At 43.8% G+C, this 26,522-nt stretch overlaps 1 long non-coding RNA gene across 1 annotated transcript in view; it reads left to right on the top strand.

Annotated features, from left to right (window-relative positions):
• Positions 1-21,484, top strand: part of LOC135515956 (uncharacterized) — a 90,520-nt gene extending 69,036 nt beyond the window's left edge. Inside the window, exon 3 of the long non-coding RNA XR_010451882.1 lies at positions 21,401-21,484. This is a non-coding gene — a long non-coding RNA (uncharacterized LOC135515956). The remainder of the gene's footprint in view (positions 1-21,400) is intronic.
• The last annotated feature ends 5,038 nt before the right edge of the window (positions 21,485-26,522 follow it).

Genomic DNA, 26,522 nt, shown 5'->3' with positions numbered 1-26,522 from the left:
ACCACACTACCATCTCTCTGTCCATCACCACCACACTACCATCTCTCTGTCTCACCACCACACTACCATCTCTCTGTCCATCACCACCACACTACCATCTCTCTGTCCATCACCACCACACTACCATCTCTCTGTCCCACTCAGACACTCTCTCTGTCCATCACCACCACCAAAGTCCATCACCACCACACTACCATCTCTCTGCAGAAGCCACTACCATCTGAACTTGTACCATCGCTCCACTGCCCACTGCCCTACCCCCTCCTTCCATCTCTTTTTCTCCCTCCCTCTATCCTACCACCAGTCTCCACCATGTCTGTTGATTTTGCAGCCACTCCCCCGGCTTTTTAGCCAATGCCCTCCGAACAAAAGTGTGTGTGTATGTGTGTATGTGTGTTCATCTTCTTCAGTGGTTGAGTGGATGCAGTGGTCTCCTTATAATTAGACTCATGACATATCAATCCGGTCTCCAACGACAGTGTCATGTCTACAACATAACATCCCAATGCATAAACACGCACACACACACTCATTGGGTGTGAAATCAATGTAGTGCTGGCTTTGTGCATTGCGCTATTTGTGTGTGTGCTCATGTATGAGTGTGTCTGTACATACATAACAGGGCTGTTGTTTGTCTCTGTGGGGCGTTGCTGTTCTGGTTGCTCAGTGGAATAGAAGGAGTGTGTGTAACGCCACTAGCTGTCGTGGGTCACCTCTGTTATCTAATGTGTGACTGACCTGGAACCAGTGAAGCAAAGCAGAGGTGCTCCTGTCTCTATACGAATACATTCACACACTCACACGTTCAAACACTCACTCATACTTTCTCTCTCACTCTGTCCCTCTAATTCACTCACTCTTATGCCCAGGTTCATGCTCTCACTCACTCACTCTCTAACTCACTCTCTAACTCACTCTCTAACTCACTCTCTAACTCACTCTCTAACTCACTTACTCACTCACTCACTCACTCATGCTAACTGGCTCCTTCACTCTCTCTTCTTTACCTCGTCTCACAGCACAACCTTTGTGTTTATTTCTTTGGTTAGGCCTACGTTAGCCATTTTTGCGTGTGCTAGGCTATCCAGGGAAAGTAAACTTGGCACGGTGTCGTATTCTCACATGGCGAGAGGGAACATAAGGTCCGTGCATGGGCAAGTTAGAATGTTTTAGCACCACACAAATAAGGGACAGTTTCCGTCTCCACACACTCTCAATGCGTGGCTGCTAGCCTTATGTCTGCCTCGCCGCTCACAGAATGGAACTCCTAACATAATGTGGCAAAACAAGCTTAAAAAGTGAATTATCTTGGTTTCAAATGTTTCCGATCCGCGACTTAATTGTTCTGAACCAGCGAGCCGACCCATGGTTTGAAAGAATGTTTTCATTCCACCCGCTAGCAGACTTATTTTTGCGGCTCACCCGCGGGACCCATGGGTATCTGACCCAATGCCGGACTCTACTGATGATTAGCTCAATAGGGTAAATGCAGCCTGTATATGTATTACCTCTATGCTGCATCAGTTGGGCAACAGGTGATAATGCTTATTGCTAATAGCATACAGTGCCTTGCGAAAGTATTCGCCCCCCTTGAACTTTGCGACCTTTTGCCACATTTCAGGCTTCAAACATAAAGATATAAAACTGTATTTTTTTGTGAAGAATCAACAACAAGTGGGACACAATCATGAAGTGGAACGACATTTATTGGATATTTCAAACTTTTTTAACAAATCAAAAACTGAAAAATTGGGCGTGCAAAATTATTCAGCCCCCTTAAGTTAATACTTTGTAGCGCCACCTTTTGCTGCGATTACAGCTGTAAGTCGCTTGGGGTATGTCTCTATCAGTTTTGCACATCGAGAGACTGAAATTTTTTCCCATTCCTCCTTGCATAACAGCTCGAGCTCAGTGAGGTTGGATGGAGAGCATTTGTGAACAGCAGTTTTCAGTTCTTTCCACAGATTCTCGATTGGATTCAGGTCTGGACTTTGACTTGGCCATTCTAACACCTGGATATGTTTATTTTTGAACCATTCCATTGTAGATTTTGCTTTATGTTTTGGATCATTGTCTTGTTGGAAGACAAATCTCCGTCCCAGTCTCAGGTCTTTTGCAGACTCCATCAGGTTTTCTTCCAGAATGGTCCTGTATTTGGCTCCATCCATCTTCCCATCAATTTTAACCATCTTCCCTGTCCCTGTTGAAGAAAAGCAGGCCCAAACCATGATGCTGCCACCACCATGTTTGACAGTGGGGATGGTGTGTTCAGAGTGATGAGCTGTGTTGCTTTTACGCCAAACATAACGTTTTGCATTGTTGCCAAAAAGTTCAATTTTGGTTTCATCTGACCAGAGCACCTTCTTCCACATGTTTGGTGTGTCTCCCAGGTGGCTTGTGGCAAACTTTAAACAACACTTTTTATGGTTATCTTTAAGAAATGGCTTTCTTCTTGCCACTCTTCCATAAAGGCCAGATTTGTGCAATATACGACTGATTGTTGTCCTATGGACAGAGTCTCCCACCTCAGCTGTAGATCTCTGCAGTTCATCCAGAGTGATCATGGGCTTCTTGGCTGCATCTCTGATCAGTCTTCTCCTTGTATGAGCTGAAAGTTTAGAGGGACGGCCAGGTCTTTGTAGATTTGCAGTGGTCTGATACTCCTTCCATTTCAATATTATTGCTTGTACAGTGCTCCTTGGGATGTTTAAGCTTGGGAAATCTTTTTGTATCCAAATCCGGCTTTAAACTTCTTCACAACAGTATCTGGGACCTGCCTGGTGTGTTCCTTGTTCTTCATGATGCTCTCTGCGCTTTTAACGGACCTCTGAGACTATCACAGTGCAGGTGCATTTATACGGAGACTTGATTACACACAGGTGGATTGTATTTATCATCATTAGTCATTTAGGTCAACATTGGATCATTCAGAGATCCTCACTGAAGTTCTGGAGAGAGTTTGCTGCACTGAAAGTAAAGGGGCTGAATAATTTTGCACGCCCAATTTTTCAGTTTTTGATTTGTTAAAAAAGTTTGAAATATCCAATAAATGTCGTTCCACTTCATGATTGTGTCCCACTTGTTGTTGATTCTTCACAAAAAAATACAGTTTTATATCTTTATGTTTGAAGCCTGAAATTTGGCAAAAGGTCGCAAAGTTCAAGGGGGGCGAATACTTTCGCAATGCACTGTAACTGATAGTATGGAACAGGCTATCTGCTCTCCACTGACACAGCCCCTCTCACTCCTCAGATCTCCTCTCTTTAACCGGCTCTGCTCTCCACTGACACAGCCCCTCTCACTCCTCAGATCTCCTCTCTTTAACTGGCTCTGCTCTCCACTGACACAGCCCTTCTCACTCCTCAGATCTCCTCTCTTTAACCGGCTCTGCTCTCCACTGACACAGCCCCCCTCACTCCTCAGATCTCCTCTCTTTAACCAGCCCCCTCACTCCTCAGCTCTGCTCTCCACTGACACAGCCCTTCTCACTCCTCAGATCTCCTCTCTTTAACCGGCTCTGCTCTCCACTGACACAGCCCCTCTCACTCCTCAGATCTCCTCTCTTTAACCGGCTCTGCTCTCCACTGACACAGCCCCTCTCACTCCTCAGATCTCCTCTCTTTAACCGTGTCTGACACAACAATCAATACTTTCACTTTTTCTTTGGCCTTTTTCCATTTGTGTTTTTTCTTCCTCTGGCCATATTGACTCGGTCACATAGACGTAATTAAAATTGATGGAGTGGAGGTGTGGTGACCTGACTGTCCCTTTTATTCTACCCCCCCCTTCGTTTAGAGAAAAATAGAGGAAGAGAGAGAAAGAGAGAATGAAAGACAGGGATTAAGAGAGAGCGAGTGAGAGGAAAGGAAATATTTGTATAGAGATCTATACTGTTTGTTTGCTCCTAGTCCTCAGTGCTGTATTGGAGGCTCCATACAGCTGTGTTGGCCCCTGTCTGTGGACAGAGTGCTCTGGCTCTGGCTGTGTGTCTGTGAGATGCCGCTGTGTCCCTGTGTAAGCCTGTCTGTGGACCGAGTGGCAGAGCGTTGTGGTTCTGTGTTCAGAATGCTGTTATATGTCCTGACCACTTAGCCTCCTTTACCGTTGCTGTTCTGCTGCAAAGGGATCAAGTAAAGCATGTTATGTGAGGGATGTCAGACGAGAGGAGTAGAAAAGAGGGTTTTCCTCTCTTCATGGTCTAACCCGCTACGCACGGCATGCTGGTCATTCCACACCATACCTGATGGATTACAAGGATTAGTGTGTGTGATTGTGTGTGTGTGTGTGTATGTGTGTATGTGATTGTGGGTGTGTGTGTGGTACTGAGCACTTTATTAAAAGGGGTCTTGAGTTCCCCCCATTTTGTCCCATCTTTGTGGTGTTAAGCATGGGAAAGTGGTGTCAATGTATTATTGTTGAGAATGTAAAACATGGGCAGAGCATATAGCTGGACACAAATTATTATCTTACAATAAAGATTGCACACAAATGCTTCTCTGAAATGGTCTTGGACACAATGCTTCTCTAAGAATGGAAATACACCACATGACCAAAAGAATGTGGACAGCTGCTCGTCAAACATCTCATTCCAAAAGCATGAGCATATGGAGTTGGTCCCCCCCTTTGCTGCTATAACAGACTCCACTCTTCTGCTTTCCACTAGATGTTGGAACATTGCTGAGGGGACTTCCTTCCATTCAGCCACAAGAGCATTCGTGGGGGTCGAGCACTGACGTCGTTACGGTTAGACCTGGCTCCCAGTCTGCGTTCCAATTCATTCCAAAGGTTGAGGTCAGGGCTCTGTGCAGGCCAGTCAATTTCTTCCACACTGAACTCGACAAACCATTTCTTTATGGACCTCGTTTTGTGCACAGGGGCATTGTCATGCTGAAACAGGAAAGGGCCTTTCCCAAACCGTCGCCACAAAGTTGGAAGCACAGAATCATCTATAATGTCATTGTATGCTGTAGCGTTAAGATTTCCCTTCACCGGACCTAAGGGGACCATGAACCATGAAAAACAGCCCCAGACTATTATGCCTCCCCCACCAAACTTTACAGTTGGCACTATGCATTGGGGCAGGTAGCATTGTCCAGGCATCCGTCAAACCCAGATTCATCCGTCGGACTGCCAGATAGTGAAGCGTGATCCATTACTCCAGAAAAAGCATTTCCACGGCTCCACAGTCCAATGGTGGTGAGATTCACACCACTCCAGCTGACGCTTGGCATTGCACATGGTGATCTTAGACTTGTCTGCAGCTGATTGGTCATGGAAACCCAGTTCATGAAGCTCCTGACGAACAGCTATTATGCTGTCGTTGCTTCCAGTTTGAAATTCGGTACCGAGTGTTGCAACCGAGGACAGACGATTTTTGCGCTCTACGCGCTTCAGCACTCAGCGTTCCTGTTCTGTGAGCTTGTGTGGCCTACCACTTCGCGGGTGAGCCGTTGTTGCTCCTAGACGTTTCCACTTCACATTAGCAGCACTTACAGTTGACAGAGCAGGCTTTGTGCTCGATTTTATACACCTGTCGGCAACGGGTGTGGCTGAAATAGCCAAATCCACTAATTTGAAGGGGTGTCCCCCTACATTTGGCCATGTAGTGTATCTTATACACCTCACATAGACATATAGACATTGAACATTGGCCTACTCTGACCCGCGATAATATGACTGTACAGAGTGTAGGTTGCCAGTTGTTGTGTACCATTGTGACTGTGTTCTACGGCTCATATCACATGCAACTGTCCCTCTACTCTGTATATAAAACTGTGTATCAGGACCGTAGTTATGATCAGCTATTGTGACTTTATTCTATGGCTCATACTAAGGACTTTTATTGAGTGTTATTCCGTCTGTCTACAAGGCCTGTACAATCTCTGCTAATAGAGGAACAGGAGATGACCTAAATAGAGATGGACATAATGGCAGCATTGTGAGAATAGACATGTTAAAGAGAGTGAGGTGTGAGGGGGAAGTGACTGACTAATGACTATACTGGGAGAAGAGAGAGAAGGGAAAATAGAGTGAGAGAGTGAGAGAAGGGAGAGGAGAGAAGAGAGAGGAGTGAAGAGAGAGAGAGAGAACAGAGGGATGAGAGAACAGAGAGAGGAGTGAAAAGAGAGCGAGAAGAGAGAAAAGAGCAGAGAGAAGAGAGTGGAGTGAAAAGAGAGAGAACAGAGAGAGAGAGAAACGATGAGGGGGTGAAGGTGAATTGAAAGTGTGTGTGTTTTAACATGTCTGTACAGACTGTAGGACGCTTGATGCTAGCTATAGTAACTGTATTTTATAGATACATCTGTCCATCAACTTGTCTGTTGTGATTGTGCTTATGATTAGCTATGGTAACTGCTCTCTACACAATGAATATACAACATGTTATATTGGCCCGACTCTAGCCTGTGGTCATATTTCTTTATGTACAGACTGCAACCTGCCACTTGTATTTGAGCCTGTGCGTGTTTCTCTGTGTGTGTCTGTGCATAGAATCAAGACTGCTGTAACTTGGTATGCTACCCCCTTTCCTTCCCTCTCTCTGTGTCCATTGTCATGTAGCCCTGGCATAATTCTATTCTCATAGAATGTGTGTGTGTGTATGTGTGTGTGTGTGTGTGTGTGTGTGTGTGTGTGTGTGTGTGTGTGTGTGTGTGTGTGTGTGTGTGTGTGTGTGTGTGTGTGTGTGTGTGTGTGTGTGTGTTTGGAGAGGAACTGGTCAGAGCTACCCATTCTCTCCCTTCAGGAATGCAAAGGCATTAATATCGTAGTGTATGAATGGATGGTTGCAAGAAATAAATCGAGGTTAAATGTTTAACATGTAGACTAGACAGGTTTAGTCAAGGTCATATTCTGACCTATATTGTAATAGAGCTACCATCATTCAAGTTTAGTCTTCTTAGCATGGAGCGATATTTTCAAGGTAGATGCTGATAGTAGATGCTGTCACGTGTTGGGTGCGCTGAGTTTAGTTAGCGAAGACTTGATCTGCGTCTACTTTGCGTCTGCCATGTCTGCATTACCTTGCCATGTTCATTCAATCCTGGTCTTGGAATGCAACAGTGTATGCAGGTTTTAGATCCAGCCCAGCACTAACAGACCAGGATTCCGCAAATTCAACTCATCATCTAACCATCTGACCTTAATTGAATCCGCTGAATCAGGTGTTATGTTGGTGGGCTGGGGCAGGGAGTGAAGAGCACTGCAGTGATGCGTGTTGGGATAGTTTGATTGGGACTCTTCTCATGGTCGTTAACAGAGTGATTGAGATGGCTCGTTAATGCTCGTTAAGGAGATAAGAAGCAGTTGTGTTAATTGGTTGTGATGACGATAAGGAGGCTGGCAGAACATTAAGAGTGATGGACAGTAGAGAACTCTACTGATCACTGAGTGACTGTCACTATGGAGAGAGAGAGAGAGAGAGAGAGAGAGAGAGAGAGAGAGAGAGAGAGATTGTGTACTATGTCATCCATTTTGTGTTATATGTTACGAATTTAGCAATTTGTGTGCTGTGTTACGAATCCAATTAGTTCAATATGTTACACATTTCTTGTGCTTAAGATCACCGAGTGCATTAATGATTTATAGACAAGTATATCTCTCAGGTGAAATCTATAAAAAGCTTACAGAGATGGTTACCCCATCTGCCTAACATATAGATAGGAGTAAAATCAACTGACCATGTCACTCCCTGATCGGTTTCACCTGTCTGTGTGCTTGTCTCCACCCCCCTCCAGGCGTCGCCCATCTTCCCCATTATCCCCAGTGTATTTATGCCTATGTTCTCTGTTTGTCTCTTGACAGTTTGTGTTGTTCGTCAAGCCTACCAGCGGTTTTCCCCTTGCTCCTGTCTTTTTCTAGTTCCTGTTTTCTAGTTTTCCCGGTTTTGACTATTCTGCCTGCCCTGAGCCTGCCTGCCATTCTGTACCTTAGGGACTCTGATCTGGATTACTAACCTCTGCCTGTCCTTGACCTGTCGTTTTGCCTGCTCCCTGTTCTAGTAATACACTTTTGTTACTTCGACACTCTCTGCATCTGGGTCTTCTCCTGAAACGTGATAGATCATGTCGTTTACACCACAGAGTCTCCACATAGCGAAGGGAGGTAGCGTATAACTCATTAAGGCAGACACAATGGGCTGTGATTAGGGCGCTGGCGGTCACGGAATTTCGTCAGCCGGTGATTTTCAAGCAAATAACTGTCGGTCTCAAGGTAATTGAGCTTTAATTACCAAAAACATATTTAGCATCTCCTGGCTTCCACACATAGCCTACAAGCCATTTTTAAAAGTATAATAAATCCATGTAATATAGCGTACACCTTAACAATAAATCCATTATTTATTTTAGACAGGTTTAAAGAAGCATGATATTAAGAAAATGTAGTCTATTTCAGAAGAAAAGAGTAGCATATTCTGAGTTGTCCCTATGTTAGGTCCTGCTGTGGCTATGCCAAATAACTTTGGGCTACACTAGTTTATTTAGCAGACAAGATTTGCTTATAATTCCATGGCATTATTTTATAGTTTGAAGAACACAATTGAACAAAGTTGAATAAAATATAAATATTTTATCCAAATGATTTGAGTGAGTGCGCACATATGGCTATTCTGTGTTGAATGGTTAACAAAGAAATAGGTATTTGTCACGCCCTGACCATAGAGAGCCTTTTTATTCTCTATATTGGTTAGGTCAAGGTGTGACTAGGGTGGGTAATTTGTTTAATTTCTATGTTGGCCTGGTATGGTTCCCAATCAGAGGCAGCTATTTAGTGTTGTCTCTGATTGGGGATCATATTTAGGCAGCCATTTCCCCACTGGGTTTTTGTGGGATCTTGATTATGTGTAGTTGCCTGTGAGCACCTCATAGCTTCACGTATCGTGTGCTTTTTAAAATTGTTTTGTGCGTTTCACATCAATAAATATGTGGAACCCATATCACGCTGCGCTTTGGTCCGAATGTTCTTACGACGATCGTGACATTATTCCTATATGCTTAATTTTGAGTTATTCATAAACACCATTATCGAAAGTGACCGCAAATGCAATTATGCATGTAATGTTTTTATTATAAAGGTGCATTTTTATGGTGTAAATGATCTTCCCCAAACTTGAAACTCACGTGCTGCTTATGTATGACAGTTAGGCTCTACATGTCACGACTTCTACCGAAGGTAACTCCTCTCCCTGTTCTGGCGGCGCCGGTTTACTATCCGCCACCGATCCCTTTTTCCTTTTCTGTTTGTTTTGTCTGTGATTCTTTATACACCTGGTTTCATTTGCGTTTATTTCTGTGTGTATATAGGATGCCTGTTGCCTGCCTTAGTTCGTGCGGGATTAGACTTGTGTGTATTTCACTATTACGACGTGTATCTAAAGTGTCGGAACTGTGTTTGTTCCTCCATGCTTTTCAAGGAGTTTCTGAGTATCGAGGGCGTAGTATTTTCGTCTGTGCCATTTTTGTATTGGTGGACTATTATTAAACACGCTTTTCAGACATCCCTGCTCTCCTGCGCCTGACTCCTACACCTCTCACCGGGACACACGTTGTCACACTAAACCCCTTGTAAAATGATTTAATGTGCTTAATTTTAAGAAGTTATAAGGCCACTTTAGTTGTGATACAAACCTTATTAAAACATATAGGCCTATGGGCCAGGCTACATGAGGTGTGATACAAACCTTATTAAAACATATAGGCCTATGGGCTAGGCTACATGAGGTGTGATACAAACCTTAATAAAACATATAGGCCTATGGGCCAGGCTACATGAGGTGTGATACAAACCTTATTAAAACATATAGGCCTATGGGCCAGGCTACATGAGGTGTGATACAAACCTTATTAAAACATATAGGCCTATGGGCCAGGCTACATGAGGTGTGATACAAACCTTATTAAAACATATAGGCCTATGGGCCAGGCTACATGAGGTGTGATACAAACCTTATTAAAACATATAGGCCTATGGGCCAGGCTACATGAGGTGTGATACAAACCTTATTCAAACATATAGACCTATGGACTAGGCTACATGAGGTGTGATACAAACCTTATTAAAACATATAGGCCTATGGGCCAGGCTACATGAGGTGTGATACAAACCTTATTAAAACATATAGGCCTATGGGCTAGGCTACATGAGGTGTGATACAAACCTTATTAAAGCATATAGGCCTATGGGCTAGGCTACATGAGGTGTGATACAAACCTTATTAAAACATATAGGCCTATGGGCCAGGCTACATGAGGTGTGATACAAACCTTATTAAAACATATAGGCCTATGGGCTAGGCTACATGAGGTGTGATACAAACTTTATTAAAACATATAGACCTATGGGCTAGGCTACATGAGGTGTGATACAAACCTTATTAAAACATATAGACCTATGGGCTAGGCTACATGAGGTGTGATACAAACCTTATTAAAACATATAGGCCTATGGGCCAGGCTACATGAGGTGTGTGACTACGATACGAGAAAGTCAGGAAAAAAGCATTGTTTCCTATGCTAGGCATCATTCACAAGTGATAATATATAATTCACAAGTGATAGGCTAGTATTGCCACCCATCAGACTATTATTGATATAATCTTGTCTTCACATATACTAAATAATATGTGTGACATTTGTGTTGAATTAGAATGGACCGTTACCATGCATTATCTATGAACTTAAATAGTGAATGGAGGACACTTTTCCCCGTGGTTTATTTTCATGCCAGCCAGGTAAGCTACTCTCATGTTGTAAATATAGCCAATGTGCTTAATATAAGGGAAGTTGACAAGTAAATATAGTAGGTCTAGCCTATAGAAAGCTGATGGGATCCTCCTCTTTTTATTAGATGCCATCACTCTTTTCTCCTGCAATTGCATAGCCTATAGAAATGTTGCGAACCATGAGCTCATGGGCTCTCATTAAGTGTTTGATTTTAAAATACATTTGTATTGATGTCAGGGTGACTCCTAACCATCGGTGTGGCGGTTGTACGGTCACCGCAACAGCCCTAGTTGTGATTAAGATCTAATGTGATTTCACACCACTTGGCTGGCTTCTCTGATTTAATCTACTGCTGGCTCTGGACTGGAGGGATATACAAACTGATGGGTGAGGAGAGAGGGGGACAGGGGAGGAAAATGGGGGGCAGATGGAAATGAGGGAGACAGGCAGAGGGAGAGAGAGAGAGGGGAGGGGGAGGGGAGAAAGGGGATGTCGTGTCAGGGTAGCCTAGTGGTTAGAGCGTTGGACTAGTAACCGGAAGGTTGTGAGTTCAAACCCCCGAGCCGACAAGGTACAAATCTGTCGTTCTGCCCCTGAACAGGCAGTTAACCCACTGTTCCCAGGCCGTCATTGAAAAATAAGAATGTGTTCTTAACTGACTTGCCTGGTTAAATAAAATAAAAATAAAAAATAAAAAAAAAAGTAAAAATTAACTTGTAAGTCGCTCTGGATAAGAGCGTCTGCTAAATGACTTAAATGTAAATGTAAGTGTTTGCCACTGTTTATTCTGTCGCTCTGTCAACAGGAATTAGTCAACTTCTCATCCTGTGTGTGTGTTTTGAAATGTGTTTTGAAACGATTTGAAATCGTGTTTTTTTACATTGGATAAAAGCATAGACAGAGAGCTACAAAATTGTATATCATCCCACTGCATTTGAGGAACAATGGGAATGTAATTTTGCTTTGAAAGTTGATAAACTTGTAAACTTTTGAGAAAATGACCTTTGAATGTTTTGGTGCTACTATTGGAGAGCTCTTCTTTGGCTACACCCATTCAGCATCGTTCACACCCTCTTAAGCTTTAGCCCCACTCATCTCTTTAAGGGTTGATCCAAGCTTTCTGACCTAACAGCAGCAGTCAAGCACCCAAGCTAACTTGCTAGCTACTTTCAGACATCTAAGTGAGAGAGAACAATTCACTGAGCATTACTCACCCTAGCAGAGCTGGTTATGCTGTTATGTTATCCAGAGCGTTGGTGACTGCAACTGTGCTGTCAGATTGTCCGTTTGTAAATTCAGAGTATTTCGTATTCAGAGCGAACACTGGACACTCTGGCCGATGAGTAGGGTTGATCCAAACGTTCTGACCTCACAACGGCAGTCAAGCATCCAAGCTAACTGGCTAACATTGGCTTGCTTGCTAGCTACTTCCAGACACGTAATGAGAGAACACCCCACTCTGACCATTTTACTCAACTTAGCAGAGTTGGGTAGGCTGTTTTTCATGTTATTCAGAGAGTTGGTGACTGTAACTGTGCTGCTGGCAACAATTTAATGACTCTTTTTTTTGCCAATGTTTACTGACACTGGCCATATTCAACGGGTGTTCGTAAATTCAAAAGTTATTCTGCGCTCTGGCACACTAAGATAAGACATGTAGCTACCTAGCTGGCTATCTACAGTTGAAGTCGGAAGTTTACATACACCTTAGCCAAATACATTTAAACTCAGTTATTCACAATTCCTGACATTCAAATGCAGTAAAAATTCCCAGAGGTTTACATACATTCAATTGGTATTTGGTAGCATTGCCTTTAAATAGTTTAACTTGGGTCAAATGTTTCGGGTAGCCTTCCACAAGCTTAAAACAATAAGTTGGGTGAATTTTGGCCCATTCCTCCTGACAGAGCTGGTGTAGCTGAGTCAGGTTTGTAGGCCTCCTTGCTTGCACACACTTTTTAAGTTCTGCCCACAAATGTTCTATGGGATTGAGGTCAGGGTTTTGTGATGGCCACTCCAATACCTTGACTTTTTTGTCCTACATACTACTTTGGAAGCATGCTTGTGTTCATTGTCCATTTGGAAGACCCATTTGCGACCAAGCTTGAGATGTTGCTTCAATATATCCACGTAATGTTCCTCTCCCATGATGCCATCTATTTTGTGAAGTGCACCAGTCTCTCCTGCAACACTGCACCCACACAACATGATGCTGCCACCCGCGTTCTTCACGGTTGGGATGGAGTTCTTCGGCTTGCAAGCATCCACCTTTATCCTCTAAACATAACAATGGTCATTATGGCCAAACAGTTCTATTTTTGTTTCATCAGACCAGAGGACATTCCTCCAAAAAGTACAATCTTTGTCCCTATGTGCAGCTGCAAACCGTAGTCTGTCTTTTTTTATGGGGGTTTTGGAGAAGTGGCTTCTTCCTTGCTGAATGGCCTTTCAGGTTATGTCGATATAGGACTCCATTTACTGTGGCTATAGATACTTTTGTACTTGTTGTTTCCTCCAGCATCTTCACAAGGTCCTTTGCTGTTATTCTGGGATTGATTTGCACTTTTCGCACCGAAGTACGTTAATCTCTTGGAGACAGAACACGTCTCCTTCGTGAGTGGTATGATGGCTGCGTGGTCCCATAGTGGTTGTACTTGCGTACTATTGTTTGTACAGATGGCCATGGTACATTGAGGCATTTGGAAATTGCTTCCAAGGATGAAGCAGACTTGTGGAGGTCAACAATTTTGTTTCTGAGGTCTTGGATGATTTCTTTTGATTTTCCCATGGTGTCAAGCAACGAGGCACTGAGTTTGAAGGTAGGCCTTGAAATACATCCACAGTTACACCTCCAATTGACTCAAATTATGTCAATTAGCCTATCAGAAGCTTCTAAAGCCATGACATCATTTTCTGGAATTCTCCAAGCTGTTAAAAGGCACAGTCAACTTCTGACCCACTGGAATTGTGATACAGTGAATTATAAGTGAAATAATCTGTCTGTAAAAAATGTTAGGAAATATTTCTTGTGTCATGCACAAAGTAGATGTACTAACCGACTTGCCAAAACTATAGTTTGTTAACAAGAAATGTGTGGAGTGGTTAAAAAACGAGTTTTAAGTGTATGTAAACTTCCGACTTCAACTGTAGCTAAAACAATGAATCATAATCCCAAATGTTGGCGTTACTACCCTGCATGAATCTGCAGGTAGCTAACCAACCAGGTTCAATGTTAACCTTAGGCTATAACTAGTGGCACTGAGGTACGAGTCATAAGATCATACATGTAATGTTAGCTAGCGAACCAGACAGCTAACCTTAGCTAGCTAACAGTACTCTTTCTTGAAATTAGAAACGTGTAATATCTTTAAATGTAGCTAGTTAGACTACATCATGGTTGGACGTGTCTCCTGATGCATGCCATGGTTGCCCTTAGTTTGAAGATGTAATCTCCTTAGCTATCATACTCAAATTCCACTGATTTCTAAACTCGGTCCTCCAGAAAGTGGAGAGCATACACGCAACGTTAGCTAGCGAGCCAGCCAGCTAACATTAGCTAGCTAACAATACAGTTTAACTTGACATTAGGTTTATGCAGTTTCACTACGCGACACATAAAGAAAGCACATACTGACCAGCTCAAACATACAGATTCATGGCAGACCAATACAAACTCATCTCTCTGCATTTTTGGCACACTCATTATCTTAGCCAATCATGGCTAGCGGAAAGGTTGCTGTCTTCTTCTGTGGCTAAACCAACTAAACCAACTCGTAATTTAACAATTGTATTTGTATTTACAGATCGCATACACATTTGGTATGAAGGCACATGAAAGTTCACATGTTCCTGAATGCACTTCTGCCAAAATACGCATTTTGATAAAAACGAGTTCAAATGGCCCTCCTGTTAAGTAGTGACCTGCGACATACGCCTAGTTCCCTGAAACGGGTCACATATGTAATGTTCTCAGTGCCAGCTGCCTGGGCTGAACAACAGAACCTCAGGAGTGTATGTGTGTGTGTTTTGTCTGTGGGTGTGTGTCCTTTAATTCCTCTGCTGGCGTGTCATATTCTGTCATGTTCAGGGACGTCCCCTCATGAGAGCAGACAGGAGGGGACCCAAAAAGACGAGCGACACACAAACAAACACTACACAACAGCCAGTGGGGACTGACTGTCTGCTACAATCAATAGAGAACCATACGCTACGCACACACATACACAGATGGGAATGTATACGGGAATGTACACGAAAGTGTATGTGATTATGAGGGAATTGTGTGTATGGGATATAGGAGGGGATTGTGTGTATGTTTGTGTGTATGATGGAGTTGTGTGAGTCAGTGTGGGTATGTATGTACTGCATTTCTGCATGTATTTATTGGTGTGTGTGTGTGTGTGTGTGTGTGTGTGTGTGTGTGTGTGTGTGTGTGTGTGTGTGTGTGTGTGTGTGTGTGTGTGTGTGTGTGTGTGTGTGTGTGGGAGAGAGAGAGACTACACTCGTTGGTCCAGGGGAGCTGTTGTACTGACATTATATTGTAATTACAGAGTGTGTGCTTTGTTTAGTGGATGGCTAATTATTCTGTTTGTGTTATTCAGGGCCCTGGGGTGGTGTGTGTATGTATGTGTGTGTAACCTGCCTGTTGTGTGTTTAGAGACTAATTGTGGAGGTTGTTTTAAAGGTCCAATGCAGCCGTTTTTATATCAATATCAAGTAATTGGGTATCTTACAGTAATTGTTTTCAATTAAAATGGTCCAAAAGAAAGCTGAATATTGTAGCTTCTTAACAAAGAGCCATTTCTCAAGCAAGAGTTGTGCTAGGACTGTCTGGGACTGTCTAGGACTGTCTGTGAGTGGTCAGAGTGGGGAGGGGGAACATGAAAACGAGCTGTTGGCATAGAGGTTTGGAACTTTCTTTCTATTTTACCGCATGTTGATGTCACCATTGAAAGGCCAAAAGTCCATCCCACCAAAACAGTCTGATATTTCATACACTAAAAGGGCATTATAATAATTTTCACAATTTCACAGTATTATTCCAAACTCAAAGTGTGGAAATATATTTAAAACATAGGAAATCACGTTTTCGACTGCACTGGGCCTTTAATCGTTTAGGGACTATCTGTGACCCGTGTGGATATATTGGATATATTGGGAGGGGGCGTTTGGGGGGCATGGGTGGTGTCATGTAGAGGAGGCGTTGGAGGAGGAGGTGTGTGTGTGTGTGTGTGTGTGTGTGTGTGTGTGTGTGTGTGTGTGTGTGTGTGTGTGTGTGTGTGTGTGTGTGTGTGTGTGTGTGTGTGTGTGTGTGTGTGTGTGTGTGTGTGTGTGTGTGTGTGTGTGTGTGTGTGTGTGTGTGGATGGTACCAGGGCTCTGAGATGGTGACCTCTATGTATCTGACAGCTTTCAGAGTGTTGCACTTTGAGAGTGAATGGGAGAGAAAGAAGGGGAGGGAGAGAATTCGAGGTCTTCAGCTACCAATGCTATATTTTACCATAGATGATAATAGCCCAGACAACAATTCAGCTATTCAACTATTCAATATTTGTGTACCTGTACTTGTGTACAAAAGCCTTTTCATTAGCCACGTTAAATAGCACTCAAATGCAGCCTTGAAAGTTAATGAACGAAAGGGCCCTATGTTCTCATCTCTCAATGTCAATGAGAAGCGAGGACCATGAACTTAGTCAAGTAGAAAAACGTTTTTATATTTACTCATTTTGAAAAGGATCTGTATATTATTAGAATGAGATTCTCAGACCTTCCAATCATCAACTTTAATTCCACCCATTCAACTCAGACAGAACAAGACATTGTTTCAGATGCTGACTATCTTCATATTCACCCATCTAAATGAGATGGAATTGACCCCAATCCTGGTAGGAAGTGGGTGTGTTTGTGCTTGTGTATGTGTGTGTGTGACATATGTGAATGTATAATATTGTAAATGTGTGTGTAACCCTGTCGTGTGTGCGTGACACCTATGTACTCGTGTGACCCCGGAAGTGGTTGTGTGAACAGACAATGCGTGTGCAACGTGATAAATCCGGAGTAGATTTGGTGTCATTCTGTGTGTGTGTTCACGTGTGATGAGATGGGCTTTATTCATTCAATAAAGCAGGATCAGTGTTCAACTCTACTCATCACCACCTCACTCACAGCTCCCTCTGTTGCTGCCGCTCTGCGCGCGCACACACACACACACACACACACACACACACACACACACACACACACACACACACACACACACACACACACACACACACACACACACACACACCCAACCCCTCCTCTACATGACACCACCCATGCCCCCCGAACGCCCCCTCCCAATATATCCACAGTTGGATGAGCACCCCGTCATCAGACTCCGCTCCTAGCGAGAGGTTACACCCTCCAGGTAGTTCTCCAGGACCCCCTAGCTTCTCTGTACCAGTCTCCGTTTCCTCCTTTCCCTAATTTAATAAAAACTTTAAAAAGCATGCCCGGTCAGATGTTCAAACATCCTGTATGTCTGTCTGAGTAAGTCCCTCTGTCCTCACTGTCCTCCAGATGAGTTGTAATTGCAACGCAACCTTCAAAGCAAAAGGATACATTTGTCATAAGTAATTATGGAGTGTGTTGCCCTTTTATGGCGTGTGTTGCCCTTTTAATTATGGAGTGTGTTGCCCTTTTACGGCGTGTGTTGCCCTTGTAATTATGGTGTGTGTTGCCCTCTTAATTATGGAGTGTGTGTATTAGTTGTCTATGACAGAGTGAGTCTCCAGATTGTCTGCAGACAAATGAGTGGCATGAACTGATGATGCTTGTGTCTTTGTGTCTGGTTGTCCAGATAAGCAAAAGACTCAGGAGCTACTCACTGTGTTTTCAGTTACCTTCTCTATCTGGCTGCCCGGCTCTCCCTCTTTCTACTGTATCCCTCTCGTTCTCACACCCTTATGTGAACGTTGTGGGAACGTTGTATGAACTTTGTGGGAGCTTCGTAATGTAAGCAGAGGGTCTTACAGTCTCTCTCTCTCTCTCTAACTCTCTCCTATAAAGAATAGGTCTGGACACTACCAAACTATAGATTCCATTCACAACCGGGAACTCATTACATCCCTTTCAACCACCACAGTGGATTAACACTGCAGAATAGTAGAATAGCAGTCTCACAGGCCTCCATCGGGAGATAGCAGGGACATGGAACCACAGCAACAAAGGCAGATTTTAATCATAGTTTCTGGGAGAATGTGTTTATGTGTTAGGGTAAATACGAGTGTGGTCAGGCCAAGGGATTGTGTTCAGTTTCACACTGGCCACTATAGGAAAACAGGGACGCTGGAGTAAAGGCACACAGTAAAAACACACACACACACACACACACACACACACACACACACACACACACACACACACACACACACACACACACACACACACACACACACACACACACACACACACACACACACACACACACACACACACAAGAATACACAGATGAACGCACGGATAAACACACCCTCGCACCCACACACTCTCTTAAACATGCTGTAGGAAGCCCTAGCTCCATTGTTTGTTCTTCCAGCCATAGCTCATGTGAAGGCTGTTGTGTAGACATCTCCTAAGTGCATAAGGTTAGGGTTAGTGTCTTTGTGTGTGTAAATACATGTAAACACTTGTCCCTCTCTCAGCGGCCCAGTGTGAGAGAGAGAGAGAGAGAGAGGGAGAGGGAGGGAGAGAGAGAGAGAGAGAGGGAGGGAGAGAGAGAGAGAGAGAGAGAGAGAGAGAGAGAGAGAGAGAACAACAGCACAATTAGACCCAACCAAATCATGAGAAAACAAAAAGATAATTACTTGACACATTGGAAAGAATTAACAAAAAAACAGAGCAAACTAGAATGCTATTTGGCCCTACACAGAGAGTACACAGCGGCGGAATACCTGACCACTGTGACTGACCCAAAATTAAGGAAAGCTTTGACTATGTGCAGACTCAGTGAGCATAGCCTTGCTATTGAGAAAGGCCGCCGTAGGCAGACATGGCTCTCAAGAGAAGACAGGCTATGTGCTCACTGCCCACAAAATGAGGTGGAAACTGAGCTGCACTTCCTAACCTCCTGCCCAATGTATGACGATATTAGAGAGACATATTTCCCTCAGATTACACAGATCCACAAAGAATTTGAAAACAAATCCAAATTTGAAAAACTCCCATATCTACTGGGTGAAATTCCACAGTGTGCCATCACAGCAGCAAGATTTGTGACCTGTTGCCATGAGAAAAGGGCAACCAGTGAAGAACAAACACCATTGTAAATACAACCCATATTTATGCTTATTTATTTTTATCTTGTGTCCTTTAACCATTTGCACATTGTAAAAACACTGTATATATATAATATGACATTTGTAATGTCTTTATTGTTTTGAAACTTCTGTATGTGTAATGTTTACTGTTAATTTTTTATTGTTTTTCACTTTATATATTCACTTTATATATTATCTACCTCACTTGCTTTGGCAATGTTAACACATGTTTCCCATGCCAATAAAGCCCTTGAATAGAATTACATTGAATTGAGAGAGAGAGAGAGAGAGAGAGAGAGAGAGAGAGAGAGAGAGAGAGAGAGAGAGAGAGAGAGAGAGAGTGTGTTACGTGTTACGTGACCAATGGCATGGACAGAGGACGGTTCTCAATGATTAACGGTTACATCTCTAATGTTCAAAACAACCACCAGTCCCCAAATCACATCTCTAATGATCAGAACAACCACCAGTCCCCAAATCATATCTCCAATGTGCAGAACAACCACCAGTCCCCAAATCATATCTCCAATGATCAGAACAACCACCAGTCCCCAAATCACATCTCTAATGTTCAGAACAACCACCAGTCCGCAAATCATATCTCCAATGATCAGAACAACCACCAGTCCCCAAATCACATCTCTAATGTTCAGAACAACCACCAGTCCGCAAATCATATCTCCAATGATCAGAACAACCACCAGTCCCCAAATCACATCTCTAATGTTCAGAACAACCACCAGTCCCCAAATCATATCTCCAATGATCAGAACAACCACCAGTCCCCAAATCATATCTCCAATGATCAGAACAACCACCAGTCCCCAAATCATATCTCTAATGATCAGAACAACCACCAGTCCCCAAATCACATCTCTAATGATCAGAACAACCACCAGTCCCCAAATCACATCTCTAATGTTCAGAACAACCACCAGTCCCCAAATCACATCTCCAATGTTCTGACAAGATACAAACTGTACACTCTCCAATCTGATGACTTGGTGGTGTGTGTACTGTAAGGGGATTTTATTTAACCGTTATCAGGGAGTCATACTGAGACCAAGGTCTCTTCTACAGATGAGCCCTGAATGACATAAATGACAGAAAATACGCACATCAAAATATAAATACAAAATGCAAAACAGAAAGAAAAACACGGTCATACAAAACAAACACATTAATCAGTGATAAGGTCATCATGTGTATAACATCATACATCTCTGGGAGCTGCAACACAAATGAACTGGGGCTAATGATCCATCTGTAGAAGGGGGAGAAAGGACGGAGGGGTGGAGGGATGGGAGAAGGAGAGAACAGGCAGTGTTTTGGTGTTTAGCTGCTTGGAGATACCTCTGCCAAGTGTTGAAATAAAACAAAATAAGATCTGCTCTACTCGTTTATCCCACTACTGTACAAACTCCCTTCAGAACATTGGGACAAGAGTAGTGGAGAGATCATCTAACTTTTTCTGTGTGTGTGTGTGTGTGTGTGTGTGTGTGTGTGTGTGTGTGTGTGTGTGTGTGTGTGTGTGTGTGTGTGTGTGTGTGTGTGTGTGTGTGTGTGTGTGTGTGTGTGTGTGTGTGTGTGTGTGTTGAAATGGCTTCTGTTTATGTGTTTTCAATTAAGAAGGTTGTTATGAATGTGTTTGCGAAGAGGTTTTATGCATTATATATCTCACTGTGTTCATTTTCCAATAACATGCAATAGACGGAGCATTCGCTGATGAGATAGAGGAGCAGTAATCGTCAGGAACGTTGAGAACAACTTAGAGGTGAATCCAATCTGATGAACATCAGATGTTTTTCCTGATCTTTTCACTGGAAAAAAATGGATTTCTGTCAGGGATTTGGCCTCAAAATAGCTCGTTGTCTCTGAGGATTTCATTGACATGAGATGATGAGGATGAGGAGGGGTATGTGTGTGTATGTGTGTGCGGTGGAGGGGTGATTGTGTGTGTGTGTTCAACACAATCCCGTTTTTTCATGGGGACTAACAGAATACTGAGATCACAGTCCCGGCATAAAGTGCTTGTCGTCTATTCATAAACTAAAAGGTGACATATTTAACATTCACGACTACAGTTCCTGTTTCCTTGTTATTAACTGGTATCTTGTTCAGTATGTGTGGCTAGTTGTCACATCTTCATGGTGTGAACTGCTCTTCTGTTTCTGGTGTGACCTGTAAACACTGTCTAAGCTGTTACGTTGTCCTGCTTCCTGATGTCAGTCGTGAGTCCGTTGTCTCCACAGCTGTTAGTGTCATTGTGATTGTCCACTTTAAGGGATGGTATACCTTTATACTAGAGTTCCCATATCTCCAAAGGGGTTTAACGTTGTTTGTCTAATGGTGTATGTTTCTCTGTGTGTGTTTGTGTTGTGTAGGGGTCGGTGGAGCCTAGTCTTCTCTCACCCTGGACTAAAGTGACTCCAGCTTCAGAACTGAACCATACAGCACCACCACTCACTGACTGGTAAGGATAGTTCATATGCTATTTAGCAGACACTTCTATGCACAGCCACACGTTTTGACTCTAGAGGCTCCAGAGCCACTTTGTTCCTTTTTTAATTTTTAGGGATAAGGGCTCTTAAAGTTCAAAATCAAATAGCTAAATGATCCTTGGTATGATCCTTGATATGACCATTTTAAAACAATTCCATAAAGCTTAGTAGAATCCCCCTCCCCCAGCTTATACAGGGCTTAGAGGGTTAATGCAGTGACCCACCTTACACTAACAGTACATTAGAACTAATGCTGTGACCCACCTTACACTAACAGTACATTAGAACTAATGATATTGATGATGTGACCCACCTTACACTACCAGTACATTATAACTAATGATGTGACCCACCTTACACTAACAGTACATTATAACTAATGATGTGACCCACCTTACACTAACATTACATTATAACTAATTATGTTATTGCTTATAACTGTTACTCAGTTCATCTCTGGAGTATTGTTAGATACACAATTGTGAGTGTGAGTGTGTGTGTGTGCATCTATGTTTGCGTGTGCATCTATGTGTGTTTGTGTGTTCGTGTGTGTGTGCATCTATGCATGTGTGTGTGTGTGACTCCATCGTGTCACTGCAGTGTTATGTTCACAGCTTGTGGTCATATCCCAGGCCTGGTTATGAGATTGGTTTGGCAGCGGTCACCATTCTGTTACATTGACCCGGACACTGCCCACTGTGTGTGTGTGTGAAGCAGAGGGGACCTCTACCCGCTGTGTGTGTGTGTGTGTGTGTGAAGCGGAGGGGACCTCTACCCGCTGTGTGTGTGTGTGTGTGTGAAGCGGAGGGGACCTCTACCCGCTGTGTGTGTGTGTGAAGCGGAGGGGACCTCTACCCGCTGTGTGTGTGTGTGTGAAGCGGAGGGGACCTCTACCCGCTGTGTGTGTGTGTGAAGCAGAGGGGACCTCTACCCGCTGTGTGTGTGTGTGAAGTGGACCCGCTGTGTGTGTGGGAGCGGGGGAAGTGGACCTCTACCCGCTGTGTGTGGGAGGGGACCTCTACCCGGAGGGGACCTCTACCCGCTGTGTGTGTGTGTGAAGCGGAGGGGACCTCTACCCGCTGTGTGTGTGTGTGAAGCAGAGGGGACCTCTACCCGCTGTATGTGTGTGTGAAGCAGAGGGGACCTCTACCCGCTGTGTGTGTGTGAAGCGGAGGGGACCTCTACCCGCTGTGTGTGTGAAGCGGAGGGGACCTCTGAAGCGGAGGGGACCTCTACTCGCTGTGTGTGTGTGTGAAGCGGAGGGGACCTCTACCCGCTGTGTGTGTGAAGCGGAGGGGACCTCTACCCGCTGTGTGTGTGTGTGAAGCGGAGGGACCTCTACCCGCTGTGTGTGTGTGTGAAGCGGAGGGGACCTCTACCCGCTGTGTGTGTGTGTGAAGCGGAGGGGACCTCTACCCGCTGTGTGTGTCTGTGAAGCAGAGGGGACCTCTACCCGCTGTGTGTGCTTGTGTGTGTATAAAGCATCATCAAACATGGTCCCTCCAGTTTCCTATAAACACTTTGTATTCTCCAATAGATACTGTACATATACTGAATCTATTGTCTAATGATCATGGAAATGAAACCCCTTTTCAGGACATTTTCACCATGTAAAACATCAAAGTCCAACCTCTAGGCATTCTCATTGTAATGTCCTCCAAACATCAGTATTCATATGCTGTGTCTCTGATCCAGACAGAATATCAGACTGTCCCTTGTGCTTGTCTGTCTCGTCCCTGTCCCTGCCCCTGTCCTCGTCCTTCTATAGTGACCATGGTATAGAGCTCTGTAATTGGCCACTAGCTTGCCTGTGACTGGCTGTGATCAGTGGAATGATGGGAACGTATCGGTGCTTGGAGAGAGCAGCTATTAAAACATTACAGCAGCCATTACTGCCGCCTGGCTGGACTAACGAACATATGCTTCCTCCACCAATGCCTAAACTCTTATTTATGGATTTCATTTAATGTGCAGAAAGAATTTTCAATTAAATCTGGTCTTCTGCTGCCTCCGGAGAGTGGCAGAGTATAATAACATGGTAATTTTTTATACATCTTTATGAGGAATGAGAAAATTAATTATTTGTGGCAAGCTGTAATGATTGGGACTTGGAACAGTTGTAGCTGACTAGTTTGAGGCCCGTTGTTCTGGCACTGAGCCGAAAGAGAGAGAGAGGTGAAGCTTGCACAGAAACACACACACACACACACACACACACACACACACACACACACACACACACACACACACACACACACACACACACACACACACACACACACACACACACACACACACACACACACACACACACACACACAGACACAGACACAGACACAGACACAGACACATACACACATACACACACACACTCACTCACACAGATAAAGGTGTGCATGCACATACTGAAACTACTCTGGGATGTTTTCACTCATGTTCTGTAGAGTTAGGAGGTTACTTTTGTGTTTTCAAAGCACTGTTCCTATGTCTTTTCCAGCATGGCCAGGTAATGAAGATTTAGAAAGGGATAACAGTAGGGGGAGGCAGAGCAGAGGAGACAGTGGGAGACGAGAGTGGGGAGGGGAGGGGGGTGGTCTCCTGTAGGGAAAGTGGGGCGTCTTGTCTTGTAAATGAGTCATGCAGGCAGGGGATCCTGTTCCCCTGTCTGATGTCATCACCGTGTTTGATGTCATTAGAGTGTGTGTACTAGTGTGTTCCATATAGGAATAGCAGGTCCTCCACGTCAAGGTCACCACACATTATTATTCACAAGCTACAGCCTTCCCGAACAGGGCCCATCACTTTAATAATGATCACACAACCCCCCCCCTCTCTCTCTCTCTCTCTCTCTCTCTCTCTCTCTCTCTCTCTCTCTCTCTCTCTCTCTCTCTCTATCTCACTCACACCTCTGTTTGATATACATCTATTTAAGCCAGTGTGAGGGACATGTTTGATATAATGCAGTCCATATATCCAGTAGAGGTTGATACTGCAGCTGGGTTTCAGAACAATATCAGTCTCCATATTGTCAGGCCATTCTGTGGCACACTAACTACACTTGAATGGACAGTCTCTGTGAGGGTGGGGATGGACGAGCTGTGTGTGTGTTTGTGCGGCCAACTGAAAGGGGGCATTAGAGTCCTCTGAATGTGTCACCAGGTTAAAAGAGGGCCACCTGTGTGTGTGTGTGTTTTTATGTGTGTGTGTGTATAAATGTACGTGTGCACAGTGTGTGCTCTGTTTACAGAAGCCATTACATTTTATTTATTTATCCTGTTCCATTTTGTCACGTGCTGTTAAATGATTAATCCACTGTCCCCCCTGATGGAACCCCCCAGGGACAGACAACAGCAGGCCCTACCCTCCCTCTGCATTATACATGACTGGACAGGGACGGACCCACCACCACCTTGTGTGTGTGTTTTGCTGAAGTGCAGGTGTTGCCCAGTGAAGAGTCCACTCTGTCTATCTAATAATAAGCTAATCTTCAATGTTGTGGGTGTCTGTGTAACAGTCTAGCTTCTGTCCCTGTCCTCACCCCTACCTGGGCTCGATCCAAGGACACTCTGCACACTATTATCGCGCACCCCGCTAACTAGCTAGCCATTTCACGTCGGTTACACTCATCCACAGCAACCAGTGATCCAGGTCAACAGCATCAATTTAACAGTATAGCTTCCTTCCCTCTCCTCGCCCCTACCTGGGCTTGAACCAGAGACCCTCTGCACATCAACAACTGCCTCCCACAAAGCATTGTTACCCATCTCTCCAAGGTCTCAGAGCGAGTGATGCCACTGATTGAAACGCTATTAGACCGCACCCCGCTAACTAGCTAGCCATTTCACATCGGTTACAAATGTGTCTGTGTGTTCGCTTAAAAAACGAGAAAAAAGTAGCAATATTACTGCTGTTTGTCACTCTTGAGCCAACATAGCAACAACATAGCCAGAAACACTTCCTCAAAATAGTCAAATTAATCTAAGATAAATCAAGAAATCTATAATTAATTTTGAAGTTCTTAGTAGCACAATTTTACATTTAACTAAGATGTTTCGTGTAGTATTTCTCAAGAGAAAACTAGTCGAAAACTAACAAGAAAACTAACAAACTCTTCATTGTAGAATCCCGTCCATAGTTCCCACTCTACTACAGAGGAGTACTGTTGACCAATCACCGACGAAGGGGCGTACACTTCAGCTACCGAAAAAAATACCTGCTGAACTGCAAAATGAACAAAAAATCACAACATTTCGTCATAATATATACGCAAACTGTTTCCACTGGGAAGCATGCGACAGGCTTTAACGGTCCCTCTTGCTCAGTATATTTGCACCGGAGGTCAATATCTCTCCCAGAGTTCCCTGCTAATGAAGCCCCACCTTCATGCAAATGAGCACACTGTTAACCCCAATCAGAGGGGTCGCTGAGTGTGTATCAATCCCCATCTCCCTGAGTGCTACAATGGGTTGGGGCTACAAGGTTCCAACTTCACAGACACACAGGTAATTAACGTGACTTAGACAGTCAGAGACTGCGAGCCGCTGGGGTGTGTGTTAAAAACAGGGTTCAACCTAGTGTCAAGGAACTATTACGAGTGAGTACACAGGTTATCACCCGAGTGTACACTCACTTTAGTCTCAATTAGACATTACTGTTGTCTTGTCTGAACATGACGGAAGGTGTTCCTTGTGGTTCTCAATAATTTGCCTCTGAAGGTTATCTGTTCTAGCCTTTTATAGAAACATATATGCCAGTTAACATACACTTTTATCAAAAGTGACTTAGAGTCATGTATGCATACACGTTATGTATGGTCCCAGGAATTGAACCCACTACCCTGGCATTATAAGTATCATGCTCTTCCAACTGAGCTACAGAGGACCACCCTGGCTAGGTGTTTTTTGTCTGTCTGGGACTGACTGAAGGTGTTAGTTCTCGGTTTAGTGTCTCTTAAGCTTGGTGTTATTTCCTGTTGTCCTCTATGGGTCTAGTCTGTTTGACTTGG

This window comes from Oncorhynchus masou, chromosome 27, assembly GCF_036934945.1.
Source record: "Oncorhynchus masou masou isolate Uvic2021 chromosome 27, UVic_Omas_1.1, whole genome shotgun sequence".
Taxonomy (NCBI): domain Eukaryota; kingdom Metazoa; phylum Chordata; class Actinopteri; order Salmoniformes; family Salmonidae; genus Oncorhynchus; species Oncorhynchus masou.
This window is presented reverse-complemented; position numbering and strand designations above follow the sequence as displayed.